We start from the raw sequence: 15,174 nt of genomic DNA, 5'->3' as shown, positions 1-15,174 counted from the left end.
GAAACGGGGCGGTGCTGGCAACGGTCGCGAAACGGAAAGTTCTCTTACATGCCACCGGCACTGGTAACACATCTGCAATTTCCATTGATCGATTTCCATTGATCGATTTCGATTCTGATCGTCACTTGCCTCAACGGGTCTTCACAAGCAGAGTTTTGACATGCCACCGGCACTGGTAGCACATCCGCAATTTCCATTGATCGATTTCGATTCTGATCCTCACTTGCCTCATCACGTCTTCACAAGTAGAGTTTTGTGTCCCAAGAAGGGAAGGTATGCATACATAGGCTGGCTCCATCCCATGTAGAAGGCCACGGGTTATGGACTCTTGTCCTGCGGGTCTTCTCGCGCACAGCACACTTCCAGAGGTCTCGGTCTCTAGTCATTTCCTCAGTGAGACCTAAAGTTCGAAGGTCGTGCTTCACCACCTCGTCCCAGGTTTTCCTGGGTCTGCCTCTTCCACAGGTTCCCTCAACCGCTAGGGTATGGCACTTTTTCACACAACTATCTTCATCCATTCTCGCCACATGACCATACCAACGCAAACGTCTCTCTTGCACACCACAACTGATGCTTCTTAGGTCCAGCTTTTCTCTCAAGGTACTTACACTCTGCCGAGTGTGAGTACCGGCATTACACATCCATCGGAGCATACTGGCTTCATTTCTAGCGAGCTTACGCATATCCTCAGCAGTCACGGCCCATGTTTCACTGCCATGTAGCATGGCTGTTCGTACACACGCATCATACAGTCTGCTTTCACTCTGTGCGAGAGGCCTTTTGTCACCAGTAGAGGTAAGAGCTCTCTGAACTTTGCCCAAGCTTATCTACTCTAGCAGTTACACTTTCAGCACACCCGCCCCCGCTGCTGACTTGGTCACCTAGGTAACGGAAACTATCAACTATTTCTAGTTTTTCTCCCTGGAAAGTGATGGAAGTTGGTCTCAGAGCATTTTCAGTGTTTATTGTTCCTGAGCATCTGCCACATACAAAAACCATCTTCCTAGTTAGCCTTCCTTTGACATTGCTGCATCTCTTATGTGTCCATAGCTTACACTTGGTGCATCTTATAGAGTTTCTACCTACACCTTTTCTACAGATCGAGCAGGGCCATCTACCTGAAGGTGTTTGTGATTTGTCTACCTTCCTACTGATTACGACTTTGGTTTTAGCTAGATTGACTCTGAGGCCCTTCGATTCTAATCCTTGTTTCCACACCTAATCCAAATATGAAAACACAACAATGCGAAGACATGGAACAAGTATAGTATTACTGGACGCTCAGGAAAGAAGGAGGGTTTAACGTTTCGAGTGGAGCTCTTCGTCAGAAACATAGGAAAAGGAAAGATCCAAAGAAGGGAAGACGGAGGAAAAAAATCGCCAACGGCACACATGTGGTCACATTTTGAATATTTATTTATAAATGGAACAAAACGCAATAGAGGACAATAAAACATCCAGACAGATAGACAATACAAAAGCAGACAGGAAAAACAACAAATAGAGGGACAGGAAGTGTCTTTGTGTCTGTGTTATCTATGTATGTATATGCCATAAAAGTCCCACACAGAGATGTTTAGTTAGTGCCCTCATCAGAAGAAATTCCTGTTAGAAACATGGAATTCCCCATTTGCCGATTAGGAAAATGCTACTGCCTTCAAATGTCTTCAGTAGGGGTCATGGACATAAATGGAATCGATTTAAGGGGAATAACTCTGCTTTGCCTAATTAGGGTTTACCAGTAGAGTTTCGTTCTAGAATTTTTTGTTTACAAAATTAACTGATCATGACATTTTCCTAGCAAAAGATAAAAGATAACGTGTTCACAGATAAAGTGTTGTTTTTTTATAATCTTCTATTTTAGGGGAGTTGTTAATGGAGGTGTTGATAATTATCTGAAAGTTATCATGGATTTATTGAAAGACTTAACAAGCTTTCAAACTTTGCACATATATGATGGACAAAGTGAAATGAACTAAATTAACTGAAATGTAAACAAATGATCATAACCAGCGAAAATTGTTTACAAATAATAATAAAGCATTTATCATATAAAATGCGGTTGATTTATTTTGTTTTGGTGTTTTTGTTTATTAAGATTAATCAAACTAAATGTTTTTATGGCAGAAGATAGGCAAAAACAAACTACAAGATCAACTTTGGTATACATATAAGTGCAGGTATGCCTGTGTGGTAAGAAGTTTGCTCCCAAATCACATGGTTCTGAGTTCAGTCCTACTGCATGGAAACTTGGGCAAATATCTTCTACTATATCCTCTGGCTGATCAAAACCTTGTGAGTGGATTTGGTAGACAGAAATTGAAAGAAGCCTGTCGTATATATACAAGGGTCAGCTGAAAAGTTGACAGGCTGACCAGCGTACTCTCATGGAATGTGACCAAATGAGGTTTATTTTCCAACATAGTCCTCCTTGTGATCCACACATTTCTTCCATCGGTGTTGCAGTGTTTGGATTCCTTAGGTGAAGAAGCTTTTGTTATCTTGCTCAAAAAAGCAGATATGGCATCAATCTCATTATGATACTGGTTCCCAGCCAAGTGCTTTTTCATGTTGGGAAACAGATGATAGTCAGATAGGGCCAAATCAGGAGAATCGGAATGGTGATCAACCAGTTGAAAGTCACAGTCTCACACAATTGCCATTGAAACCAGGGACTTGTGTGCTGGAGAATTGTTCTGGTGAAACAAAACCCTTTCATCAGTTTTCTTGGACATTTGGTCTTGATAGCCTTTTGTAATTGCCTCAGCAAGTTTGCAAAGTACTCTCCATTGATGGCATGGCTTTTTTGAAGATATCCACAATACGTTTTGCATTCCAAAAAACTGAGGCTGTTACTTTCTCTGCAGGTGAAATGACCTTGGATTCTTTGGAGCAGGTAAGGAGGGGTGTTTCCATTGAATGAATAGTCTCTTTGACTCTGGCTCAAAGTGATGAACCCAGCACCCATCCTGAGTTAGAAAACATTTAAAGAAACCAGCTGGATTTGCCTGAAACAATGTCAGCTTTTGCTGTGATGTGATCAACCTTTGATCAGGTGTCAGAAGATGTAGCACCCACCAAGTAGAAACCTTTGTCATGCCAATTTTATGGGATATCCTAATAGCTTTGGGCATTTGATTTATAGTCAATTGCCTGTCATCCATCAGCATGTGTAAACACAATCAATGTTTTCCTCGATGGTGGCAATTGCAGGAAGACCAGATGTTGGGTCATCTTCAAGATTCTCTTATCTCCTCCTGTATTCAGATGCTCATTTTTGCACTGTTGATAAAACTGAAGCATCATCCCCAATGTAACAACCATGTCAGTATGAATGTTGTTGGGGGCTGAACCCTCTTTCTGCAGGTACTTGATAACACTGTAAAACCAAATTTTGTTGATTTTCAAGTGACGTTGCAACTTGTTAGTTTTGAAGCCTTCTTTGAACAGTCAGATGTCAGTTTACCAGGAAAGAAACATTGCGATTATTGATATGAGTTGAAATAATGCATGCAAGATTTCACAGCTCTAGCATTACTCCTTCATAGCCACCCTTTTTAGTTCAGCCTCGCGTGTATATATATATATACACACACACACACACACATACGTCCTCTACCACAGCTTAACAACTGGTGATAGTGTTTACATAACCCTAAGCAAGCAGTTCGGCAAGAGAGACCAATAGAATAAGTATGTAGCAAAGCTTCATATTACATAGTAATATGTGAGTCGACCTACACAGCAGACGAATATATTGATGAGGCATCTGGCCTTGCTTTGATACGCTAGCCTCGCTTTGATACTGTAGAAAACTCTCAGTTCCTATCAGGTTTCGATCAAAGGTACATGTCTTCTCTGCAGCTCCATGTGCAATTTCTCACATGCGACTCACAAGTCTATTCACCTCAACACAAGATATATGGTTTGTAATCGAAGATATTTTATCACAAAAAATGACTGGTCGCATTACATACATACTGTAGTACAAATATATGTTACTTCTTTCAGTGCAAAAGAAAAAATCAAAACTTTCTTTGTATGTAAACACACCTGTTTTTGTATCATACAACATGCTTCTACCACAAAAGGTGAACACAAAATAAACAATACATTTATACACAAAAATGTCTTATGGTGATTCGTACTAACTGTTTTTTCCATTTAATAACACGCACTTCAACAGCCAACGACAGCTACTACAATTATAAGGTTTAAAAAGAAAATAAATACATGGTCGCAGTCTAATGACTGAAACAAGTAAAAGATAAAAGATACAAATCCAGCATTCTCTGTAACGTACGTGTGCGCACATGCACACTCACATAAATGAACAAACGTAGCTAAACGTATTGCACATAGGTACAGATCTACCCAGCATGACAATTTGTCTCATTGTCACCAAATGTTTAAAGCGTATTTTTCTTTATCCGCCATATTATATATATACAAATTTCAAAAGAACACTTCACACATGCACTTACATACAGTACCGATTTGTACTAAATATAATCGATAATTTGTTTACCTTTCACTTCCAATCGGTGCCGTTTGTTTCACTCTGACTGCCATCTTTTATGCACTAAGTTGGAAAGATTGCCAGAAAGTCGCATAAAAGACGTAAAATAACTCAAAAAGAGATACAAGTTCTTGTACTTGTCATTAACAATTATTTTACTTTCACTATGTTTCGCTTTGTCAATCGCCATTTTATATGTATGTAGAACGACCATGCGAAATAAGAGGTGACAAATGAATGAATGACTCCTTTAAACACCACATGGTCACCTTACAATAAAAGCCAAAATATGGATAAATGAATAAGAGTACCAGAAGGAATAGAGAGATGACACAATCATAGTATGTTTAAGAGAAAGGTTTTATTTAGATGTTAACATGTGGGTAGCAGAGTGTGAGTACGTGTGTGCGTCATAAGTACATATAATAACAATAATAATAGACAGACCGTCATGTATACAATAGTGCATATGTGTGTACAAACAAGGGTGTATGCATGTAAGATATAATACAGAGCATAGAAAGTGTTTACAATAGGACGCTAGATGAATGTTCAGACACAAGTTGAAGATGAATATCAGTTCGTAGTAAAATACACAATAGTTGGAGCTCTGTACAAGAAGTTGAGGCGACAATTGCAGAACCGGTTACTACTACTATGCTGTGCCGGGTTACTTGATACAGGAAATTCTCACAGGTTGAGCTTGCTGTTAACCATCGTGAAGTATTCACAAACAGCGTGAAGTTAAACTAAAGCGTAGTTGTTGCTGTGTACATAGAGAAGTTGTTGGCGTTGATAAGATGAAAGCGACGATGGTGGAGGTCCGAAAATGCTGCAAGTGTTGTCTGTCGCTGACTGTCGCTGGAACTGGCTGTGTTGCTGGGTGCTCTGTGGTCAGAGGTTAGTCCTTAGAAGGACTAGAACCAAAGACGAGATACAGTGAATTGCCGAAGCTTCTATAGCAAATTATAGGCTCCAGCAGAGAATTTAGAAGACTGTGTCATGGGACCTTATCGTAAGGTTGTGATTGGCTGGGTTGCACAGTGGCGCATAATACAGCAAGAAACAAATTGTGCCAAGACCAACCAATCAGAGTAGTGGACACAACAAGGCCCAAGCGGCCGAAGGTTAGCTGTTATCTGCTACGTCCGCATTTATGTTATATATGTCATAGAGAGAGAGGATGAATTTCACTAAGGGTACGCTACATGTACAAAGATCGAAACATTACTCCCAGAACATTATCTCATGGAAATCCATCTTTGTCTGTTTTCCCCTGCAGTTATTAAGATGAATATCTATTTTGGAACCAGTGGGATTATCCCCAGGGATTATAGGAAGAGGTTTGAAGGACTCCTCTGTTTTTCTTTTTTTTTTACTCTTTGGCTTGAAGCTGTTTCACCGTTGGCGATTCATTTGTTCCATCATAATTTGTTCTTAATGCCTCGGTGGATATAGAAAGGTGATTGTATCCGTAACTGAATGAAAGAAGACACTGAAATACTGTAAAATGTCAGTAATTTTAATTTTTATTCCACCTGTGGCTTCTAACGTGAGTGTACCTGGCTATTACAGTTCCTTAGCCTCGCAGTTATGTGCTTACGATATGTCTGATAATAAAATCAGAGAGTATGCCATTGAAATATGTAATTTAGAATTTACAACATGTGAAGAGCTGGAGGAAATACATGTACAGAAGAGAGCAATGGGTTGATAGAGGTAACTTTACATGGCATTCCTTCGATATAGCTCAACAGGATTGGGCATTTCACTTTAGGTATTTCCGTGGGTTGTGGAGTATAGATATAACAAAATTATGCCAGCAATGTTTCATTTTAGACTCGAAGAAAAAAAGCCTTGCATATTTGTTCTTACCGGTTTCATGTGTGTATGTAAAATCCGCAAATTTCCAAGCAGAAAACAGAATCGAACTCATTTGCTTCCACGGAAATACCCGAAGTAAAGTGTTTTGATTTTATCGAGTTATATTGAAAGAATACCCTTTACATTAAGGAGTCAAACGTACAATTTCCTATAATTCAGGCTACCTCATGGTCCCAGCAGTCAAAACGGAAAAGGCATTGTCCTGAAGGATGGCGATCCTCGGTAATGCCGCATGTGTTTTGGAGGCACCCTTTAACTTTTTATAGAGGACTACCAGTTTCCCCCTCGGCATCATGTATTATTAAATGGATTGGCATGAGCAACCCTTTTGACTCATCATCGGGCTAACCACACTACTAAAAAAATTCGAGGTAATTTTTCGTAAGGCGTGCCATTCAGATGGATGGATAATTTTGAAGAATTATCATTTCCACCAATAATTTTCTACGTTCATAATCTACGACTCTGAAAACATCCAGATAAAAAAAAAGTAGTTTTTGTCGTACTAGATAATTTCTGACTGCATTCTATAGGAATGCCGAAATAAATTATTGCACTTATTTGGTATCAACATTTCTAGTCATAGACATTACACTTTCCTCCAGACCAAAATCATACAAAAAATAAGTTCGACTATTTTTTCTTACATACTTATTACAACATTATCCAAATGCAGCCTTCATTTATTAAGACAACAGCATATGACTAAAAGGTAGCTGACTACTATTTCTTGCAGGTCGAATGGAGGACGGCTTAAAAACTTCCTCCTCGGTCGCCATTAGAGAGTATTTTCTGAAATATTAGAAAAAGGAAGACAGTTATAAGACAGTGTCTTTATATAATGGCGAAGTAAAATTGTAAAATAAAATAAAATTTATGTGAAGTAGATTAAAGAAAACGATTTCATGGACACTCCTTCGAAAGAAGTTTGTTCCATATCATTGTTTATATGTATGTGTGTGTGAGGGTAATGTGTGCGGTGAGTGTGTTTGTGTATGTGCAATGTGTGATTGTGATTGTGTGTGTGTGTGTAAGTGTTTGTAAATGTGAAGTGTGCGCGCGTGCGTACTTATGGGTGTGTGCCTGTATTTCTCTTTCTCTCTATACACACACACATACATATATATATATATGTATACATAGAGAAAGAGAGAGAGAGAGAGAAATACACACACATGCACACACCCACATGTACGCAAGTAATTGTTCAGTTTGGTTAGATTTTAAAAAGTAAAGAAAAACTAAGGAGGAGATAACTTTTACTACTTTTTACATATAAACACTGGCGAAATATGAGCAGTAACAGATTTGCTCCTTTAACAACGCTTGCGGTGCCATAATCTTCCATCAGTAACGTTACTACGTGTAGTAAGACCACATGGGGGAAATCCAATTTTCACAGGTGTACATTATTCATAATTAGTCGACGCTGTGCCAACCACTGAAGAATATTGTCTCTAGCTTTTCCACGATTCCTATAAGATTGATTCATCCCTTTCCTTTTTTTTACTAGTTATCTCCCCCTTAATTTTTATTTACTTTTTTAATCGAACGAAACTGACAATTACTTAAATTCGTATAAACCGATGGAATAAGTAGCAGACATAAAAAGTAAGTACTGGGATCGATCTGTTCGACAAAACTTTTCAAGTTGCTGTCTCAGCATGACCGCAGTCCAATGACCGATGTATATATATATATATATATATATATATATATATATATATATATATATACTAGCAGTATCGCCCGGCGTTGCTCGGGCTTGTAAGGGAAATAACTATATAAGCATTTTTAGAGAGTTATAGCCAAAAAATAGCAAAAAAAATGGAAAAAAAATGATGGAAAATTTTTTTTTAAATCGTTGACTCATCGTAGACATTTTTAGAGAGTTATTTCCCTTATATAATACCGAAAAAATGCATTAAAATGGAAAAAAATGATGGTAATTTTTTTTTAAATCGTAGACTCATCGTAGACGCGCGCTAATACCCAGAAGGGCTCGATATGAATCACGACTATAAGATACCCGGTTTTGGTTAAACTGCACCGCAAAATGTGGGAATAGTTAGGAATCTAAATCATAGGAGACAGACACACAACCTCTCTTTTATATATAAAGATATATATATATATATATATATATATATACATATATAAAGTTAATCCAAACAAGAATAACAATAACAACACTGAACACCTTTTTGATCTCCATGTGTCTAACACACGTGGACATGCCTACAAAGTCAGAAAACAACACAGCTTCCATGACTTTCGGAAACATTTCTTCACGCTCAGAGTTGCTGAAGCATGGAATAAACTGCCTGCGTCAGTTGTTGACTGCCATGACACTACATCCTTTAAGGCCCTCATGCTTTCCGAAATCCGTCGAAACTACACCTGATTATATATACACTTTAGATGAGTTGTAGTGCACCTGAGCACTGTACACAATGTTTATTATTATTATTATTATTATTATTATTATTAAGAAAGCACAAAAAAACACAACAACGCGAGGACATTCAGGAAAGAAGGAGGGTTTAACGTTTCGAGTGCAGCTCTTCGTCGGAAACATAAGGAGAAGGGAAGACAGAGGAAAAAAATCCCCAACGGTACACACGCATTCACATTTTAAATATACACACACATATATATGTATATATAATATACATACACACATGTATCATCATCATCGTTTAGCGTCCGTTTTCCATGCTAGCATGGGTTGGACAGTTCTACTGGGGTCTGTGAAGCCAGAAGGCTTCATCAGGCCCAGTCAAATCTGGCAGTGTTTCTACGGCTGGATGCCCTTCCTAATGTCAACCACTCCGTGAGTGTAGTGGGTGCTTTTTACGTGCCACCCGCACAGGTGCCAGACAGAGCTGGCAAACGGCCACGAATGGATGGTGCTTTTTATGTGCCACCGGCACGGGGGCCAGGTGAAGCTGGCAACAGACACGAACAGATGGTGCTTTTTACGTGCCACCGGCACGAGGCCAGTCGGGGTGGCGCTGGTAACGGTCACGAAACGGAAGGTTCCCTTACATGCCACCGGCACTGGTAACACATCTGCAATTTCCATTGATCGATTTCGATTATATAAAAATATGTATAATGTACTTGTATATATATATATATATATATATATATATACAAAATAAGAAAATGGAGAAATACATCTAAATCAAATACCAATTACACAATAATACTCAATCACATACTTTATTAAACCACCACATAAGAGACTGTAGGGTTACATATAAAAAGCAGAACAAATCAGTGTACATAAAGGAATGAACATAAAAAAGTGTACATAAAAGAGTAATGATGTATAATAAGTAGAATATATATATATATATAAGAGAATATAAATATAAGTAAATATAAATATAAGTATAGATTACATCTTACAGCTGTTTCTGCCATGTAGATAAGTATGTCTCATTTTACCAATATTAGCCTTTTATGGTAGGTCAATATATAGATATAAATGAGACATTTACAAAAATATCATACGGCCTCTTCGGAGATTATGTAATATAAATCAGTCTACATATATATCCACTTGGGTGTGGGTACATACCCATAATACAACATATACATATACATATGAGTGCATATACTCACACTCCTATACATATAAAAATATACATATACATAATGATATAAATAAATAATATAAATTAGTAAACATATATATGTTCCACATTCAACGTCTCAGTTTTTCGACTTAATATTGTGATAATAAACATACACATATTAGTACCTAGATGCAAATATACATAGGCAATAGTACTAATTTCTAAAGTGTCATTGAATTAGCATCATTATCTTTGTCAATACAATAAATGTTACCATTATTATCATTCATAATATTATTAATAACGCTTACATTAAGAAAAAACATACAAAAAACACAAGAAAACAGCTGTTCATGCAGGAATAAAGAATCGTGCCCATTAAATGGAGCTTGCATGTCCAAGACCATCATATATGAAGCTACCGTAAACTCTATAACCACTAAAGACACCGTTTCGACGAAGAAATACGTGGGCCTTACAGAGGGTAATTTCAAGGCCAGGTTCAATAACCACACTTTGAGCTTTAGGCACTGGAACAAAAGAAAAGCGACACAATTATCTAATCATATTTGGTCTTTAAGAGATAAAGGTGTCGATTATAACATACAATGGAAGATTTTGGCCAGATGTAAGCCCTATACCAACAGCAGCGGAAGGTGTGGTCTATGCGACATGGAGAGATGGCTTATCTGGAAAAGCAGCTTAGACCCTACTACATGTCTAAATACAAGGACAGAACTTTTCGGATCATGCCCACATGTGACTAAATTTCTGTTACGTTTTTGGTCCCCTAAAGAAAACAGATAGAACATGCTTTCTATGTTATGTCCCAAGAAGATTTTATATATTTTTATATATTTTTTATGTATTTTTATATAATTTTTATGATGAAAAATGCGAGCGATGTATAAGTACGCAGGCAAGCAGAGTTATAACACAGTAATTTCCCTTTATTTAACGGTATTTTTTCATAGCGTTTTCAAATAGCCAGATAACCAAAGAGATGGTGTTGTGGATTTCCACTTCGGCATCTGAAACTCAGAGTTTTATCTTGACTACCGAGTAAAGTAACATATTGTATAGATATATATATATATATATATATATATCCATGTATAGATAAATAGATAAATAAAATGGAATACAAATTAAGGAAGGCACAGAGATAAAAAAAACAAAAAAAACACACACCTTATATGCTCATTGAGATAAACAACTTATACTAATTATAGACTCTTACATATTACATATTGGTATAGCAAAAACTCAAACTAGTGCCCTAAGATATGATGCGCATATACACCTTACACCGATAAAAGACTCTATGGGGTTCCGAATATCATGCATATATCAGAATAACCATATATTTTTGTATATTTTTCCAGTCGGGACAGAAACAATCAATGTAGAACACATACATGGAGACACAAAGTTATAAATTATAAATTGTAAGGACCAATAGTACCGTCCTATATAGATGAATGCTAAAAGATTACTGGTAGAAGAATTAGATGTTATTTAAATCTAGAGAAAGTGTACGCCAATTTGTGAAGGCAAAAACAATTCCGCTCATTAATGCTGTTAATAATGGGTTGGCCGGCTTTGATGATGAAGAAAATTTCATAAGGCGAGCTTCTTAACTGTACAACTAGTATATACGTGTACTGCAATAATTAGAAACGGCTGAAAGGAATAAATAGTACGGTATGGGCTCTTTGTCACTGGAGCCTTCAAAGTGTCGCATCTTGTCTATGGATCTCAAGGCTTTTGTAAGGAACCTGGAATGAAATTTTCAGAAGAAATCGATCTGTTTAAACAAAAGAGGGTACTATATGCCACGTCCTCGTGTTATTGTTTTTTTGTATTTGTTCTTTTTGGTACAATGGTACTTCCCAATATAATAGGGGATATATATATATGTGTGTGTATGCTATAAAGTGATAAGATCCTGGTAGGCCAAATTTGCACCATGGCTTCAATTTTCATTTGTGTTATTTCACTACTCTTATATACTTGTGATTGCTGTTCTGAATAACTTCTAAATAACTGGCCTGCTAAGCTGATTTTACTCTGGACTCAGCCTAGCAGAATGAAGCATTAGTTGGTGACCTAATGAGTTATTAATGGCTATGAGATATTTCCATGTATCTCTTAATGGTCGAGGCTACTTAACACTGAGTAGATATTGAAAGTGCATACATCACAGCTATAAGCATTAGCAGCATTTCATCATGGAGGATATGTTTTTCTCATATGGTAAATTCAATGAAAACTGAAGATGTCCACTTTCAAATTGTCTTATGATTTGGAAAGGATTTACTTTCTTAGCTTGAACAATTGTATTTGTGCCAAAGCTGTTATTTTGGTGCAGTGGGTAATCTAGACACTTCTTGCTTTATTGTAATTTTGAGTTGAAACTGTGTATATATATATACATATACACACACACACACACACATAATTAGTTTATCATTGTTATATATACAAATTGGATGTTGCAAGTCTTGTATCAATATCTCATATACGATCAAAGAAGGTGGCGAGTGGGTAGAATCGTTAGTATACACCAGGTGAAATGCTTAGCGGTATCATATCCGTCTTTATGTTCTCAGTTTAAATTCTTCTGAGATTAACTTAGTCTTTTATCCTTTCGGGATCGATAAAATAAGTATCAGTTGAACTCTGGGGTCAATGTAATTGATTTAACCCCTCCTCCGAAATTGATGGCCATGTGCCAAAATTTGAAATCAATATCTCATATAGCAGAGAAGTGGGGGAAACACCGATGTGTTGGGGGAAGCCAACGTTTATAATTATGGTGTAGTTGGCCAATTTGCTAAGATATATCTACTCTCATGAAGGTACCCATGCATATAGATGAGAGTGTATATGCATATATGTACCTCTCTCTCTTTTTGTCTTTTCCTATAACTTCCCCATCCTCTCTGCTCTACCCTCCGCTACACTTCTACCCTACCCCTCTCTTGTCCAAACTCCAATCTCACCTTACAAACAAATATCTTGAAATACTAATGTGGTCCTTTCGGGTCCCAATCCAGGGGACATAACTCTCATAAACTAAAAAATATATTTTCTTTTTTTTTCTTTGGTTATGACGGGTGATTTCTTCCGTGACTTTCCTTCTAGTTTTTTTATTTTATTTTATAGACCGACAAACATGATGTGACACTTTCAGGCCTCAAGCGATAAAAAAGACCTTGTCATACTATTACTTTCAGCCATTTCAAGTGATTAGCAATTGATAATTTGGCTTTTATGAGTCTATTGTATTATTTTGGTTTCAAATCTGGTACAAGGCCAGTAAGTTCAAGAGAGGGGGTATTTTATCCATCCCGAAAAGATGAAAGGCAAAGTCGACCTTGGTGGAATTTAAACTCAGAATGTAAAGATGAACGAAATACTGCCAAGCATTTTGTCCAGCAGGCTACCGATTCTGACAGCTTGCAGTCTTGTTTAAATAGCATTATATTAATAATTATAATAATGATAATTCTTTCTAATTTTAGCACAAATCCAACAGTTTTGAGGGGAGAGGCAAATTGATATTATCAACCCAAGTGCTTGACTGGTACTTTAGTTTATCAAGCTCAACAGGATGAAACACTGTCAGTGGGATTTGAATTCAAAAGGTAAAGAACCAGAGCAAATGATGCAAAGCACTTTTTCCAGTGCTCTAAGAATTGTGCCAGCTTGGTACCTTAATAATATGAATGATGATTATACCACTCTCCAATTATATCACTCCAACGGAGTGCTGACCACAAACAATATTACTATCAACTGCGGCATTTTCCAAGGTGACTTATTTTCACCTTTAATTTTTTGCATAGCCCTAATACTCCTTACAAGTGAACTTAATAGAACAGGGTATGGATATAAAATTGGCAACAAGAAAATAAGTCATCTATTTTATATGGATGACTTAAAACACTATGGCAAAGAGGATAATGACCTTGAAGGACTATTATGTATTGTGAAAATATTCAGTGATGACATCGGGATGGATTTTGGTTTTGATGAATGTGCCAAGGCCACTTTCCAGAAAGAGAATTTGAAAACCTCACATTCAGCAGTGTTAGATGTTGACACAGTTATAAAAGAACTCAAGCAGGAACAAACTTACAAATAGCTCAGAATAAATGAGGGCTCGGGCATTCAGCATGCAAGCATGAAAAAGAAGATCGGGAAGGAGTGTTACAGGAGAGTTCAAGCAGTCCTAAAACCCAAGTTAAATGCATGTAACAAGGTGTTAACTATAAATTCCTTAGCAGTTCCAGTTGTAATTTACAGTTTCAATGTGTTGAACTGGAATATCAGTGAAATAAGGAAGATTGACAGGAAAATCCACAAGCTGCTGACTTGCAAAAAGATGCACCAGCCAAAGGCAGATGCAGGTCGTCTTTACCTTCCCAGACCTCAAGAAGGCTGAGGCTTGATCCAGTTTGAAATCTCTTACAAAACCACTATAACTGTACTAGCAAAATATTTGGAAGCATCTATTGACTGGATGCTAAAACTCAATGAAAACCACGAGAGACATAAGAAGCTTCATTCTGTTATGAAGGAGAGCCAATAATTTGCTAGTGATTTCTTGTAGTAGAACGTAGACTGGTGAATGTTGTGTCACCAGGCTTCGAGATTGGGCACAAAAAAAGACTACAAACTCTGATCTGGGCTACATATATCAAGGAATTTTTCCAAAGACTTTACATCTTTTCTTTGGAAACATTCACCATGATGATAAATGGAGAGTTAGTCATTTTGCACAACCATAAGCAGGGCATACTATCTCATTCTGGAAACATGCCCCATCCAGTACAGTTGTGACTTTAAAAGCATGGCCTTGATGTTGGTTCCACCTGTTTGATGACTTCAATGTAGTAATTAAGTTACTCCAGTAGATGTGTTGAGAATGATCAGAAGAATATTGATGGAAACAATTAAGGAATCAAAGGTGGAAATGGTAGATAACTAATGAGTAAAGGAAGGTGGTCAATGCAATGGCTCTGTACTTGCTGACCTTTGTATCTTTGCCTCAGATGCTTGTATAGTTTGCTGAATCTACTGTTTGCTGTTGCTTGTCTGTTGTTTACTTCTTTGTTGATCATGGCATTTGATGAGATGATGCACTCCAGGTAGAGAAATTTGTGGACTGTTTTCAGCTTT

The sequence above is a fragment of the Octopus sinensis genome, linkage group LG5 (genome assembly GCF_006345805.1).
Source record: "Octopus sinensis linkage group LG5, ASM634580v1, whole genome shotgun sequence".
NCBI lineage: Eukaryota > Metazoa > Mollusca > Cephalopoda > Octopoda > Octopodidae > Octopus > Octopus sinensis.
Note: the sequence above shows the minus strand (reverse complement) of the source record.